Here is a 16,479-nt window from a genome sequence, read left to right as displayed (position 1 = left end):
TAGTATTTTTTCTGGGCTTTGATGAATAGAACTTTATTTATAAATAAGCTCATCCAACGATTTGCATGGCACACACGTTTTGTCCTAGAGCTCAAACTGGAAAAAAATTAAAAAATTAAAATTAAAAAAATATTCCTGTGAATTTTAAGGCTCCTGTCAAAGATAACTTTTCAAGAGAACTCAAATGATTTTTCGACCAGTGTAATCTTCTTGATAAATAAGTTATCGGATTCTTAGCAATTTTTTGTGAAATCCCGACCCGATCTAATAAAACTTATTTTGCAATTCATAATTTCGTCTGAGCAGCGAAGTGGTAGTTCAAAACTGATATTCTCAGAGTCAATTAGTTAAAGTTTTGCAATAAGTACCAATTTTTTTTTGCAGCTCCCAGTGCAGATAAATATATGTAGCTACACTGGCGTCAACCTCTGCCACAGTTAACTCTTTTCAAGTCCGGATTATCTGTCCTCAACTTTAATAAAGTAATGGGTCGGGAAGTGCGCGTACGCACCTCCCGGCTACCAAAAATTTCACACACGAGTTATCCACATGAGGGATAATCGCAGGGGTCAACCTAACCGAAGTGCAATGGAAAGGCCTCGCCCTGGGGGAACCGCCTTGCTGATCACGGTAACCCCTGTGCCAGGTAAGTATGCCTTTCGGTGTTTTTCGCAGCTGCCATCCACTTCGCCGTGCCTGTACTGCTATCGATGGATATCGGAATAGGAAAGACGTTAGGCAAACCAGCAGAAGGAATCTGTTGTTAGTTTCGTGCTAGAGTAGGCTAAAGATTTCATTTGTAAGTGCACAAACATTTTTGAAACAAAGGTGAAATGATTTAATACATGTAACCAGAGCAAAAAGCTGTTCAATAAAAAATTACGTATACTCTAAGATCGGATCTAACTGACCTACACATTTTGATCCATCTCAGTGTGGAAGCAGTCACAAATTGGCTTATGGGACATGGCCAGCATCCTACACATATGCGTAGAGTATCTATCTCGTCCAAGTGGATCGCTTGTTTACATCCAATTAGAATTTTTATGTCGTAGAAATACACAACTTCATCTCGTATGAGTGCGCTGCATACGCCTACAGACGAAGTACAGGTCAACGTGTACACGATCGCAAAACCCACTGAAAACAGGCTCCGCAGCGCCGTAGACGCTGTACTTGATCAGCAGGTAAAAAACTTGGCAACCGTGGAATCAAGGAACCGGTTTGATGACGGTGGTTTAATTCTAAAAGCTCCGATTGAACGGCGGCCATCTTGGCTGCACCATGCAGGTGTGGTGCGCTCGTCCGGGTTTCGTATCATGATGGCACGAAACGACACGAACGAAGCAAACCTTCGGAAAGTTTCTACCCTACTGGATCGTTACAACAGCAGCAGCACTCTTCGGAGCTTTTATTTCGTTTCCTCTTTAGATGATCGTATCAATCCTCGGCTGTCGTTTCTGGTGTCTTGTTTTTTCCCCCCGTTTCCCCCATTGTGGTCGAACGCTTCTGGGTTCACTTGAAACTTCTCTGCCAGATCTTGCCGTATCGGGGGAATCGCAGAAGTGGTTTGACTCGTGCCTTTTAAAATAACTTTTCACCCATTCGTTTCTTTCTCTTTTTCTCTCTCTCTGTAATGTACTCTTAATGCTCGTTCTATTTCTTTTTGTTTTTTTTCGCTTTTCTTGCCAATTCACAGTTCAGCTCCGAGAAACCGGCACTTTGCGCGAATGGGGGGCTTTTATTCCGCGCGCGAGGGACCAAACCATTCACGGGAGCTGCAAATAAGAGTCGTAAAACGGTTGCCACATATGGGGTGTACTTTCAGATTCGCCTTCGATTGTTGGTTGGGTCCTGCAGTCTTTTTCGATGGCTGTGCCAGTGTTTCCAGTGTCAGTATCATTGTCTTGAAGTGCAATAAAATTTTTACTATCTTTTTCGAGGCTCGGGCTCGAAGTTTCATGATACACAGGGTTGTGTGCAATAATAATAATAGTTCAAGTTTTATGCGGATAATGGGAAATCGGGTTTTTATTGGATTTTTTTACCGATTAGGATTAAATGAAACATATGCCTTTGGGACATCGAAAAACGTTTCCGGCTATGTAATGGTGTTTTGTCTAAACAAGGTATAGTTGAACTAACTGGAATGTTTACTCGTCTAACGGGTAATACCGTAAATACATTAAGCTAATGCGGGTAAACTTCGAAGTCCACAAGTTGTTTATAATTAGTAAATATATACATGGAACATGAATGTTGAAAATTTAAAATTGATATTTACTTTGTCATATTTTGATAAAAGCAGGATATCAAAATAATATAATTTACACAGAAGTGTACAATTAGTATTCTTACATAGAGTTCGAAGCAGTTTTTCAAACATGCTTTATCTACAAGATACTAAATAACTCTAGACTGACGGGAGCAAGTTAGTTAATCTAGAACGAGGAGATTTAGTAAGGCCTTTTTGTACACGTTTTTTACGCGGGTTGCTTTTCTTGATTACTCAAAAACGGTACAAGGTCGATGTCATTTCAATCACGTTTTCCGTTTTAGGCCATAGGTAATCATATATCCGTTTAAAAAAAAATCATAATCTTCGGTTTAAATACGAAAATTTAATTTTTGGTCTTTAGATTGACCACTATCATATTCAAACGAGGTTCAAACATTTCAAAACGGTTTTCTTCGTTATATTTCCAACACAAAAAAGTCTTTTTCACGCGGTCACATATTTGGAACACATTTCCCGTAAAACAAAGACCTTGGTGTACTGTCAATGTGTTTCGGGCGGTTGGTGTTTTTTCGTGACGTCAATGTTTAATGTGCTTACACGCGATTGGGTCATTGTGCGGGAAAATTCGACATAGCATTTATTTAGAATTTAAATACTACATCAAGATGTTATTAGCTTTAAACTAGTCGAAAATCTGTTTGAGTTTGGCTCTTGTTCAAAGTCCAAACTCTGACAGAAGCTTAAGTTTAAACTGTTGAAGTAAAAACCATTGAAAAATACTCTAATTTCACCTGCTGATACTTCGGTATAACAGCTTAGACATTTATTGAATTATAACTATAAGTATTACAAATTAGTTTGAATGTAAATTATAAAACAGGAAAATATTATTAATAATTACAGACAAAACCCAAATTAATGCACCTAGCGGTGAGACCCAGCCTTTATCATTCGAACTTATTATTTGTTAAAGTAGATTTACACGAACACTTCAATTTTCAGAAAAAAATACACCTTGAAAATTTCTGCTTGATTTATTTTCCGCTTTAAGTAACGAATTTCTGGTAGCTAACAGCACAACTATACCGAATATTTAAAGCATAACATTTACACACATATGAGTATACATTAACACATACACATGCAAACACTAAAAAATAAGTATGTTTCAAATACATCACGCAAAAATTCCAGGTGACTACTCCTGGTTACCGGAATACATCCTAAAATGGCCAAACTCTGTCTAATCTGGGTATTTCGATAGCGAAAATGGCGACTTTCAGTTTCTGGAATACAGCTTAAAGTGACCAAATATCATTCCTTATGAGTATTGCGGAAGCTTTATACCCAGAGGCCAGAAATCAAATTGAGACGTCACTTTAAATTTCTAGATAGTAGCTTCCGATTAATGGAAAACAACATAAAAAAGACAAATATTACCCAATGTTTTTCAGAAACCCGGAATAATGCTCGGAATCCGGGGTGAACTCTTTACTTTACTTTGAAACACAGTTTTGCAGCTTCCGGTTCCTGGAAAACATCTTAAAATTGTCCAATACAATCCAATGAAGGTATATCTCCACTTTGGGTTCAAGAATATTGATGTAATATATATAAAGTTGTAATTTAAGTATGTTCGAGACTAATTTTGTGAAAATCGGTTCAATTATTCTGAAAAAAATTGGTGAACTTAGGCAGTCTTTGGAATATGTTTCTTTTCAAAAGGTGATTTCCTTCTTTCATACACAACGGACAAAGTTATAGTCCAATTACAATAAAATTCAATAGGGTCTTGTGGGGTAACTAGACCTTCAATACGACACTAATTTTGAAAAAATAAAAAACCTAAATTAATCCACCTAGCGGTCAGACCCAGCCTTTCTCATTCACTCTTTTATTTGTAAAAATAGATTTACATGAATGCTTCGATCCAATAAATGTATATTCACTCTTTAGGTTCTAAAACATTGATGTTGAAATCTATACATATAAAAATGCAGTCCGGTCTGTCTGTCTGTCTGATCCATATAGGCTCGAAAACTACCGAACCGATCGACGTGAAAATTTGAATGTAGGGGTTTCTGGTGTTCCCTCTTCTGGAAGGGAGGGGTCCCATACAAATGAAACATAAATTTTTGCACAACTAAAGAACAAGCCAAGCAAATGAAACCGAATTTGGCATGTGGATGTTTTAAGGGGTAACTAATATGTCCCTAATAGTTGGACGCCCCTCCCTTTTCTGAAAGGGAGGGGTTCCATACAAATGGAACCAAATTTGGCAGGGGAATGTTTATAGTGGTAAAAAATATGTCCATAATGTTTTAACACCCCTCTCTCTTTTGAAAGGGAGGGGTCCCATACAAATGAAACACAAATCTTGCGAACTAATCAACTAAATGGAACCATATTTGGCAGGTGATTGTTTTTAGTGGTAACAAATATGTTCCATAATCGACCTCAGGCAACATTTTGGATTGTAAGATGGCAACTTCCGGTTTCTGGAAAACAGCCAAAAATGGCCGATTTCCACCCAATATAATAATACCCGGATCTAGAATGATACACAGGAGCTAAACTCGACCACAGATAGCATTTTGAATTCTAAGATGGCGACTTCCGGTTTCTGAAAACAGCTGAAAATGACCAAATACCACCCAATATGAGTTTTTCTTTTACCAGTATGACGTTTAAAATCCAGAAATTGTCTCCAAATGCCATTATGAAATCCAAAATGGCGACTTCCGGTTTCTAAAAAACAACCAAAAATTGCCGATTTCCGTCTAACATGAGTATCTCCGGATCTAGAATAACACACAGCAGCTGTAATCGACCACAGACCCAATTTTGGAATTTGATTTGGCGACTTCCGGTTCCTGGGAAACAGCCGAAAATGATTGAATAACATCCAATATGGGTGTTCCTTCAACCAGAATGACGCTCAGAGGCTAGAAATTATCTTACATACCATTTTGAAATCCAAGATGGCGACTTCCGGTTTGTGAAAAACAGCCAAAAATAGCCAAATACCATTCAATCTGTGTATCACTGGAACCAGAATGATGCAATGAGCTAACAATTTACCTCAGGCACCATTTTGAATTGCCAAATGGCAACTTCTAGGAAACAGTCGAAAATGACCGAATAATACTCAATATGGATATTTCCGTAATCGAGATGATGCATAGAAACCAAACATTGACCCTGGACACCATTTTGAATTTAAAGACGACCACTTTTAGTATCTGGAAAACAAGCAAAATAACTAAATAACTCCCAATATGGGTATTTCCGAGATTGATGCCAGAAAATCTGCTGAAAATGGCCGAATACCAACCAATATAAATATATTCAGAATTAAGGCGATGTACAGAAGCCAAAAGTCGAGGATGTTGTCATTTCGATAAAACCAATCATTTTGAACGATTTGTTGTTTGACTTTGATCATATCCTATGGCCGATTCGTCGTGCATTTGCAGACTTTAAAAACATCGCAAGGAATCAATGAATTTGGAACGTTCAAATAGTACGATACCACATTTAAATTATGTTAAGGCCACATATATCGATCAAAGCAAGTATAGTTTTAAATAGTCTTTGAATTTCTTTTCTTTCCATAACTTTTGAGCCACATATCAAATTGTTATGAAGTTTGTTATTTGTAAGTTTGAGAGATGACTCGTTCGTATGACACTAGTTATGTTCGAATAAGTCATGTAATCTTTGAGATAATAGACTTTCGTTGTTTTATTAACAATTTAATACATAACGGTTGCTTAAGTTCGATTATAATCAAATGAAATGGGAACGTATAGGGCAGCCAAACTTTGAAACCACGTGTTCAATCATAATTCTTCAGTTAACCCTTAACTATCCCACTCATCTGATAATAATAATCAAATTGGTTGTGTAGTTTCTGAGATAATGAAGTTTCGTGATTTTCACATTTCGGTACATTACAGACGAAGTCACAGTTCGATTACAGTAAAATTCAATAGGGTGTTATGAGGTAGCTAGACTTATTAATTGACACTAATTTTGTGGAAATCGGGTCAGCCATCTTTGAGAAAAGTGAGTGAGTCCATGTAGTCTTCGGAATATGTTACTTTTCATATCTGGATTTTACATTTTTAAACATAACAGGTAAACTAAGAGTCCGATTGCAAAACAAATCAATAGGGTCTTATGGGACAACTAGACCTTCCATTTGACACTGATTTTATGAAAATCGGTCCAGCCATCTCTGATAAACATGAGTGAGATTAAACAGTCTTCAGAACACGTTTCTTTTCATAACTTCTGAACCCGAAGTTCAATCTTTATAAAATTCAAAAGTTAAGGGTTTTTAAGGTAGCCAGTTTATTTGAAATCAATTTTGTTCAAATCGGTTGTGTAGTTTTTGAGATAATGATGTTTCATGATTTTTACATTTTGATACATAACCTCTAAGCTAAAAATCCGATTACAATAAAATTCAATAGGGTCCTATGGGACAACAAGACCTTTTATTTGCAATTAATTTCATGAAAATCGGTCCAGCCATCTCTGAGAAAAATGAGTGAGAATAATAATCTGCACATACACACACCCATACACACACACACATACATACAGAAAATGTTCAGCTCGTCGAGCTGAGTTGAGTGATATATGCCATTCGGCCCTTTGGAGCACTTTTATACTTTCGGTTTTGCAAGTGATTGTTATACCTTTCTAGGAGAAAGGCAAAAATGGTTCAGCTAAATCTAAGAAAAATGAGTGAGTTTCAAAGCCTCCGGAACACATTTCTTTTAAAAAATTTTGAACCACATGTTTAATCATTAATCAAGAATTTTCAAGACAGCTCGTTCATTTGACACCAGTTTTGTTTAAATTGGTTGTGTAGTTTCTGAGATAATGAAGTTTCGTGATACTCACAGTTTGAAACACGGTGCCTAAACTAAAAATCCGATTACATTGAAATTCAATAGGGTGTTATAAGGCCACTAGACCTTTCATTTGCAACTGATTTTGTGAAAATCGGTCTAACTATCTCTGAGAAAAGTGAGTGAGTTTATGCAGCTTTGCTTTTATAACGTGATTTCCGATTTTTATAAATAACGGATGAAGTTTACAATGAAATTCAATAGCAACCTATATGATAACTAGACCTTTCGTTGGAGACTAATTTTGTGAAAATCTGTCCAGCCATCTCTGAGAAAAATGAGTGAGTTTTAACAGCCTCCGGAAAACATTTCTTTATATAACTTTTGAACCATATGTTTAATCATTTTGAAATTCATAAGTTAAGGATTAGGGAGATAGCCCGTTCATTTGACATTATTTTTGTTAAAATCGGTTCTGTGGTTTTTGAAATATTGGTGTTTCATGATTTTCACATTTTGATACATAACCTCTAAACTAAAAATCCGATTACAATGAAATTCAATAGCAATCTATGGGGCAACTAGACCTTTTATTTGCAATTAATTTCATGGAAATCGGTCCAGCCATCTTTGAGAAAAGTGAGTGAGAAAAAAAGTTGCACATACACATACACACACACATACACACATACATACATACATACATAAAATTCTCAGCTCGTCGAACTGAGTCGAGTAGTATACAACATTCGGCCCTTTGGAGCACTTTCATACCTTTAGTTTTGGCAGTGATTGCTATACCTTTCTACACAGTAAAAAAAATTTACATTACTTTAAATACACATAAATGGAGCATTGGAAACCATGTAATATTCCGTGTGGTATTATATTCACATGCGAAGTAAATGAATATATTGTGAATTTGCATACATATTTATATTCGAAGCTTTAAGTTTATATCAATTAACGTAAAAATTTACATGGTTTTAAACGATTCTGTATTGTGCATTATTGACGGTGTGAAATTGTATATGTTTTTCACTTTATGTGCTATAAACCGTTATGTGCTTTCATTTGTATTAGTTGTAAATTTAATTTTTTGGTACTGTGTAGGAGAAAGGAAAAATATTGAAATATCTTCATAGAGTGTGCTACAGTACGTCGTTTTTTACGCAGAAATACGTGCCTCATCTCTCTGTTAGAAAAAAACTCCAAAATAGAAAAATCAAGTGTGGATGGTTTTATTGAAATGACGATCGATGCAGTAATTTTCAGTACAGAAAATAATGTTTTTAAGTTATCGTTGAATTTTGTTACGATTGATAGTACTGAAATATATTGAAGATGGGTTTCAAAATTTCGTTTCGTATTTCGAATTTGTATCACAATTTTTGAATATTGGGGTCTGAATGCTCTGTGTTTCTCTGAATGCTGTAAAATAAAAAAAAGAAAGCAAAGTAATGTATAAAATCATTCAGTTACGTTAAATTCGTTTTTCAATATTTTTGCACTGATTTTTTTGTCTGTTTAATTTTTTGTCGTTTTTTTCTGCCACTAAATAGTATATTATTTTGAAGAGAAATGATTGAAATTTATGTATAACATAACATTACGATTATTTATTCAAGAACTATCAGCGTCTTAACCAATTCACTACTTTCTCAATGGTTGAGTTTTTAATGTAAATTATATCCAGAATGCTATATCCGTCTGTGACGGTATTCTTTAGTTTTAGTTTAGTCTGTACGGATAGATTTGAAATATTGAGAACTGGAGCAGAGAGTTCAAAGCCCTTGCAAAAGGAATGGTTGTAATAGCTCTTAACCATGGCTTGTAGGTAAAAATCTAATGGTTAAACCCTTTAGCTAGAGTGTAATACAACTCGTGCCGAGAGATGAATGGTGGTTCAAATTCCCAGCCGCTAATGGAGCCTGTGGAATATCAGAAACACTTCCACATTATAGTCTTTTCGGTTAGGCTACTGTGATACGTAGAGGACCCCCTTCTTTCGCGAGAAACCCGTGAGATCAAGACTGGACTCTGAAAAAAAAAAAAAACAAACCGCACCAACTCGGCAACTTTTCTCTGCCGGAAAAAATGGAATCAACACACTCCATGGCATACAGCCCCACGAGGCCGCACGCAAGTGGAGAGACCGAGGAGATGGGAGTGGAGGAGGAATTCGACCTTATCACTAATAACTGGTTAGGCTAGCGGGAAAGAGAAGAGCCCGACGCATAGTCTTCCCAATCCGGAGACTCAGCTGATTGACAAAGAGAAACCTAAGTCACCTTGGCTGCTGTCAAACGGCTCTTCCAATTGCAACGGCAGCGTTTGAAAAGATTGCTAAGCTTGGATCCCTTAAGCGAAGAGGCTTCAGGCTTAGTTTTTCAACCAGTCGACCAGGCTCAGCTCAGGTCGCAAAAAAAGCGACAACGGTCGAGAGAGACGGCTTCGCCAAACACAGGCGCCAAGGGTCCGATCAGCGAAAAGCGTCGGATGGTATGCGCGGTAGGGGAGCTCCGTATCTGCATGGTTACAGAGTCCGCTTTGGTAAGCGGGTGGTCGTGGGTTCGAACCTTAGTAGAATCAGGGAAACGGAAAGGTTAAACTACACACAAGCACGGACATATGAATGATAAGCGTATCAACTCAATAGTGATACTACCAATAATATGGAGTACAAAAAACACCTGGGCAAAATCACAATAGATCTAATCTCTGGTCGCAGTGATGAGTCCACACAGAAATAAAATGCGCGGTAGATGGCTGGAGACTACGAGATCTTCTCTCAAACCATGGGAGGAAGCACACCTTCGTATGTTGCATCGAAGGACCTGCCAAAGGTCCCAAAATGTAGAGGGTACTTCTAGGCTAGTGTGGAGTGTGGACACCACGAATGAGAGAATTATCCGTCAACTAAAAAACCAGAGCGACGTTTTTTCCACGCGTGCATGGCAAATATGCCATCGCAACGTTACTGGAAAACCTGGTGCAGCTGGAGCAACAGTGTGCTAACCCCTTAGCGGCACAGACCTTCCTGCTGAACTATAAATACAGAGGCCAGGAAAGGTTCGTTCGGAAACTTCCTCAGGAAGTGTACCGCTACCACCTGCACGGTGCACTCCAGCGATAGTTAAGAAGGTTCCGCCGAAAAACCGTAGGAGGAGTAGGCGTGAGCATCTGATCAGTCACAACCCTCAAAGCCGCATTCCACCACCTAAACGTGAGAATCGCACTTTTGTCGCCTACCGCCTGCTGCAACGGATGCCTGTTGCGGAGAATACGTAGACAGCCCAACCCAGCGTCACTGCTAATGACAACCGTCCGCCAATCGGAACTCGTCGTCTACAACCTAATCGGCATAAGCTGCGTCCAGGTGTAACTCTGTCATGCGAAAGGCACTTCTAGTGTCCTTTGCCGGAGGTTCTTCAAAGACCAGCTTTCCGTTGTATTCCGATTCCAGAACCATGGGTCCACGACAGGATATTTGTCATAGTCAACAGAAACGGTAAGTTGATCTATTGCAACCAACAGTCAAATCCTAGGACTACAATTCTGTTGAACAGAAATATCAAATTTGTTCCCATTACAGAATTACTCCAACGGGATTTGGTTGCCATTGCGGTGGACGCCCAAACGAGTAACGGCACACAAGAGTTGGTCGTTGGCTCAGCTTTTTTTTTCTTTTTTCCCTGTAGGGCCGAAACACAACTGCGTCCATTAATAAGGACTATTGTTGTATTGGCTCAGCTTACTTCCCGGGAGATGTGGACGACATATCGCCATCCGAAGCGCAGCGCTTATGCAGTCCCCACAGTTTGGGGCAGTTTGGATATCAACACACGAGGCGAGTACCTGCTTGAATACCTTACTTCAAACAACGATAATGTATGCAATGTAGGAAATGAGCCAACTTTGGTAATGCTCTTAGGAAAGAAGTTTTAGATCTCACTCTATGTAGCGTCTCGATAGCGAAGAAAGTCAATAACTGGCATGTCTCTGATGAGCCCAGTTCATCAGATTGGACATCATTGGAATTGGAATCATGGACACATAAAATTTGACGTCGAGGCTACTCCTTTGAGAACACTACGAGAATTCAAAAAAACCAACTGGAACTCTTTTGAGGAACATTCGGTCAACTCGGGAAAATACTGTCACAAAAATATTCGAACACCAGTTGAACTGGACATCGCAGCAAGCGACCTTCAGTCAGGGCTGCATTTAGCATTGTTGGGGCCCGGGGGCCACTTTTAGGTTGTCATAACTTCAATATAGGAATATGTTCTACAAAAATATTAGTTCAAGGAAGGTGTAAGTTTTATCAAAATGTCATTTTAAAGTTTTTTTTTTGATTTTGAATTTTTTGTGTATAGTCATGAGTCATGAAAAGTGAAGTTTGGCTAGAGCCATGGCCTCTTGGACCTCTGGCAACGCTTACATTACAGGATCACGGAAGCTATTACTACAAATTGTCTGTTAACTACACGGACTGATAACTACACGGACTGTTTACTATACGGACTGTTAACTACACGGACTGTTAACTAGAACTGTTGTGATGTGACCAGGTGGAACGGAACTCTCAGCGACCTCCGTCGGGAAGCTAGATGCCTATTCAACAGCACTAAAATCATGGCCAACTGAGAAGCCTATAGAGCATCCCTTACTAAATATATCGCTGAGCTACGTAAAGCTAAATGGATATCTGGAGTTCGTTTCTGAGGACATGTAGTCTCTGGCTGATACAACGCGGTTGCAAAAAGCGATGTACAAAAATCATATGAATTGTCTTGGACAATTGGAAAAGAGAGATGGTAGTCTGACTTTCACCACCAAGGAAACACTCGAGATCCTTATGAACATTCACTCTCCTGGCTTGATAGTGATCTCCGGACCAAACGCGGAAGAGGTAAAGAACCGAACCTCGGATCCAGACGCACGACGTCACGTGACTCCGCTGTGCTTGCTCGTCAACTGTTCACGCAGACTTCTATCAACTGGGCCTTAAACTCTTTTGAGCCTATGAAGTCACCAGGAGCGGATCGGCATACTACCAACTGGTCACTGGTTTCTGTCCGAACAAGTACCATCTTAAAAAAGCTAGACAAACTCGATGACGAGAGGTGCTGCTTCTGCAGAATTGAGAACGAAACCTCGGAACAGCTACTCTTCTAATGCCGATGCCACCCCTACAGGAAGGAAAAAAAAATGGCCACTATTTAGGAAGGTTTATAAGAGCTCTTCTTAGCTTAAATTATCCACAGTGATCACATCTCCGTTTCTCAGAAATTCATCATTTATATCGTTGTTCGTTAACACTGTGCTACGGCTATTTAGAACTTCTGAAGTGACCTAGTGTAGGTTGTAGGTCTTGTTGAGTGTAACATTCGCTCATACTAGAAATTTTCCAAATTACCTCGAAATTGGAAGTTATGGTCAGAATACCGTTTTTTGGACCTAAGCGCATATCATTTTTTTCAATCCGGTCGTTTCTCAACCTTAACAACAATTGACCACGTAGACTGCCTCCACTTTTTGCGAATTAAGCAAAACACCTGTTTTGATTTGCGGATATCTCGGGACCCTGAAGAGCTACAAGAAATATTGACATATCAAATCTGACATAAAATCTGAAATCAGTATTTTTTCACGTTATTAACGACAAGTTGGTTTTAAACTGGGTTTTAAACATTACGCAGACTTTCATGGAGGGGTCCTATGGCTCTACCAGATTACTCAGCATGCTGTATGCTTATCAGCTTAGACACTTTATCAACTCATCGGATCAAGCTCCAGCGGATGTTCATATTCGACATCATCGAAGGGAACATCGACTGTCTGGAACTGTTGCAGCAAATCAACTTTAACATCCCTCGACTTAATCTTCGAAGCTTCTCAGCCATCAATCTCCCCGTACATAGAACTAATTACGGCCATTTCAGTCCATTTAGTCCATTTAGCAGCATACAATGATGTAAGCAGTTTCCACGAGTATGGTATGTCGAAAACGTCTTTTAAAACTAGGGTTAGACACATAGTTTAAGATTTAGTCTGTACGATTTTACATCGAAGACGAAGAAATAATAAACAATAAACAATAAAATTCGATTGATAGATAAAAGTGTACATTTTCCAAAAAATAGTTTGAAGTTTCATACGAAAAGTGTAACCAACACCGCTGTAGCCTTTCCTAAAAATGAGTTTAGAACGCCATTTTTTGCGTTACATCATTAACAGATGCTCATCTAAGGAACATAGGGGAACTGCTCCATTATTCATCTCAGTCCGTATATTCAACTCGTTGAACATGTAAACACAATTGAATACAGGAAAAAACGCATATTTTTTTCTTAAACCAATCTGCTTATCCATGGAATGGATTCTTCTTAGTTCACTTTAGATTCCCCATAAAATATAATCCTCAAAAACTACCTTAAAAGCACTAAATTTGATATTGTAGTCGGGCATCTGCACTCGAAAACTCATTTAATTCAATCATCTACCTCAGAAAACAAAATCTGCGCATCGTTCTATACGGCTACAACGGGACTCGTTCAGTAGCCAACCAAAGTTTTTTTCATCACTAGCGGACCACTTTTTATTTTCATCACTGAACGAAATCACTCACTACACTAAGAATACTTTAATCTTTGAAATGTTGAATTAGCAGAAATATATGTGATGAATTACTACAATTCCTAAGTTTCAACTGTATGTATTCTCATCTGTTTTCACTGCGTTGAAGAAAATCAAGAGTTGCCAAATCAGTTTCTGTTAATACGAAAAAATCATACTGAAAATGTTGAATTATTCCGGCATAATTGACATAAATCTACCGCACTATAGTGGTTACCTAGGCTACCTATTTTGCACGTAAACAACTGCAGCGGATATCTAGGTAACTACTACGACGGGTTGCGGCTAGTGACGTTACGATTCTGCCGATTCCGATCCATAATCGATTCTTTTTTCACGATACGCGACAAATTGGTATCGATGCTCGAGCTCGATACTTTTGAGATATCGATACATTTTGTTAGAATCGAAAAAAATAATTCGCGACTACAACACTTCTGCTGTTCTCCTGACTTTTGAGTTAAAAAAAGGAAGGCAAACATTTATGCTTCTTTTTAGTACATAGTTTATTATAGAGTTTCGTGTAGGTGCGAGCAGGCTATATAATATGCTTTAGCTTCGTGTCGTTTTTTTAGCGGTAACAGAAAGTTCGCGACAATCCTAGATCCGAGATTTAAAAACATTTATTTTCAGGATTCTGCTGCTTGTGCTAAGGCGGTGAGTAAAATCCGTAACGTCATGAAGCGAAACGATGGAGCCAAAAAAGTTGACGCGAGTGTAGATACGCAGATACACCATAAATCACATGAAAAACCATACGACTTTTGGGAACATCACAAGCTATTAACATTTGATACGCCAAATAAACATACTCAAGCGGGGGATGAATTAGCGGATTATCTTAAATTACCGTTGAGTGATTAAATTACTTCAGTTCCGTGCGAGCGCCTGTTTTCGAAAGCTGGGTCATTGATATCGGAAAAAAGAAACCGTTTATCGGCGACATATCTACAAAAGCTTTGTTTTCTGGGAAGTATTGATGAGTCCGAATGGTTTAATTAGAATAAATATATGTTACTTAAGTTGCAATAAACAATAATATTATTTTAAACGTTATTCAAAACATTGTTCTTGAAAAACTATTCGAACGATCCGATACTTAACAAAATCGATACTCTGGAAGCGATATTATCAAAGTATCAGTCTTTTTTCTCGATACCAGTATCGATTCGAGAATCGATACTTTGATTAATTTTACCGTCACTAGTTGCGGCTACGTTCATTCATTATAATGTGATTCATTCATGATTAACAGTATGATGAATATGGGGGCATCGTGAGATGAATAATTGGGCAGTGATTCAAGTTTTGAGATGGATATGGAAGCGTTGTGAAAAATGGTTCATTTTACAAAATTCAGGACAAATCTAGCTTATTTTACTAAATATACAATGCTAAACGATTTCATAAGAGTACGTAAGCATATTTAGCTTATTTGTTCAATGATTTCGTGAAAACTTGGTGTTTAATCCGTGCATTCTACGTGAATATCGGCTTAATGAGATGAATAATGGAGCAGTTACCCAATATCCGATTACACAAACGCCTGCTCGAATACCATTACGTTTGCAGCTTTCTATGCAAAAGCGCTCTCGTGCATTGACAAATTCGAAAAACTTGCAATTTTGAAAATGCTGTATGTCTGGAACGCACCATTTTGTTTTTTTTTTGCTGATAAGTGATTCTTATGTAAATTCGTCTGCTAAACACATTGGCGTATTTAAAATCAAAATCGGGGGCATTTCGAGGAAATTGCAACTTAAGTTTCAAATCGAACGAAATATACTGCAGAAAAAAAACTGACCACCATAGAACAAAATGACATCTTTAGCCCATAGGAATATCTGTGTAATGCTTCAACCAAATAAAAAAGACATTAAAAATAAAATATAGAAATGGCCACATACTGCTTGGAATTGCTCTGTTGCGGTACGCCATATCGAAATTTACCTGCAGTAAGGTTTAACTTAAGGTGAATCGGGATTGTGGCCTTTTTCTATACAATTTTGAGGTTAGAGTGCTTTTTACTTCTGTATTTTGATCGTAAAAAACTCGGCTTCCACTAAATAAACAGCACTCAAATTGCTACTTCAGGCATGCAACAGTTGTGAAAACAATTGATCAAAGTTTCATGTACGTAGTCTTCATAAATCAAGAAAAAAATAGATTGCAAAATTCGAGTTGATCCCGACCACGTCCCGATTCACCTTAAGGTATTTCTCTATTGCTGTTCACGATAGATTTTACAAATCCCCAGCATTAAACGCGAATAGATTAGTCCAACAATGTGTGTTGCGATGTCGACATCTGCAGCGCATGAAAGTGAGCCGCCTTGCGGCGATAGTTTCGATGAAAAGTGATACGCTTAGCTCCGAATCGGTTTCTACGCTGTACGATCGAAGAAATCCCTCCAACGAGCGCCGCTTAGATGCGTTACACATGCTTCATTAATCAGCTGGTGTGATTATCGCCCCATTTCAGTCGAGCCGAGGAACTCACGAATCAAAGGAAAAAACACAGATAAATAGTTTGGCTTGCTGTCATCTGTGTCAGGAAGTGTGGCTAAGCGTGAAGATGAAATGTTACATATGTTCCGAGTGCAGTTGTAGCAAACCGATTGACCGTACTCTCGGCCGATTGGAAAGTAGGGAACGACAGCCGTATGTCCTACCTACCGGCTGTGATGAAAAGTGAGAAATCTTTCAAATACCAAAATCGCCGCATCAAGCCATTCTC

General features: G+C 38.3%; 1 non-coding gene across 1 annotated transcript; it reads right to left on the bottom strand.

The window, feature by feature from the left end:
* Positions 1-490: 490 nt before the first annotated feature.
* Positions 491-654, bottom strand: LOC129733467 (U1 spliceosomal RNA). Its single transcript, XR_008729554.1, has one exon. It is a non-coding gene; the product is annotated as a U1 spliceosomal RNA (small nuclear RNA).
* Positions 655-16,479: the final 15,825 nt, after the last annotated feature.

This window comes from Wyeomyia smithii, chromosome 3 (genome assembly GCF_029784165.1).
Source record: "Wyeomyia smithii strain HCP4-BCI-WySm-NY-G18 chromosome 3, ASM2978416v1, whole genome shotgun sequence".
Taxonomy (NCBI): domain Eukaryota; kingdom Metazoa; phylum Arthropoda; class Insecta; order Diptera; family Culicidae; genus Wyeomyia; species Wyeomyia smithii.
Note: the sequence above shows the minus strand (reverse complement) of the source record. Positions and strands in the feature narration are given on the sequence as shown.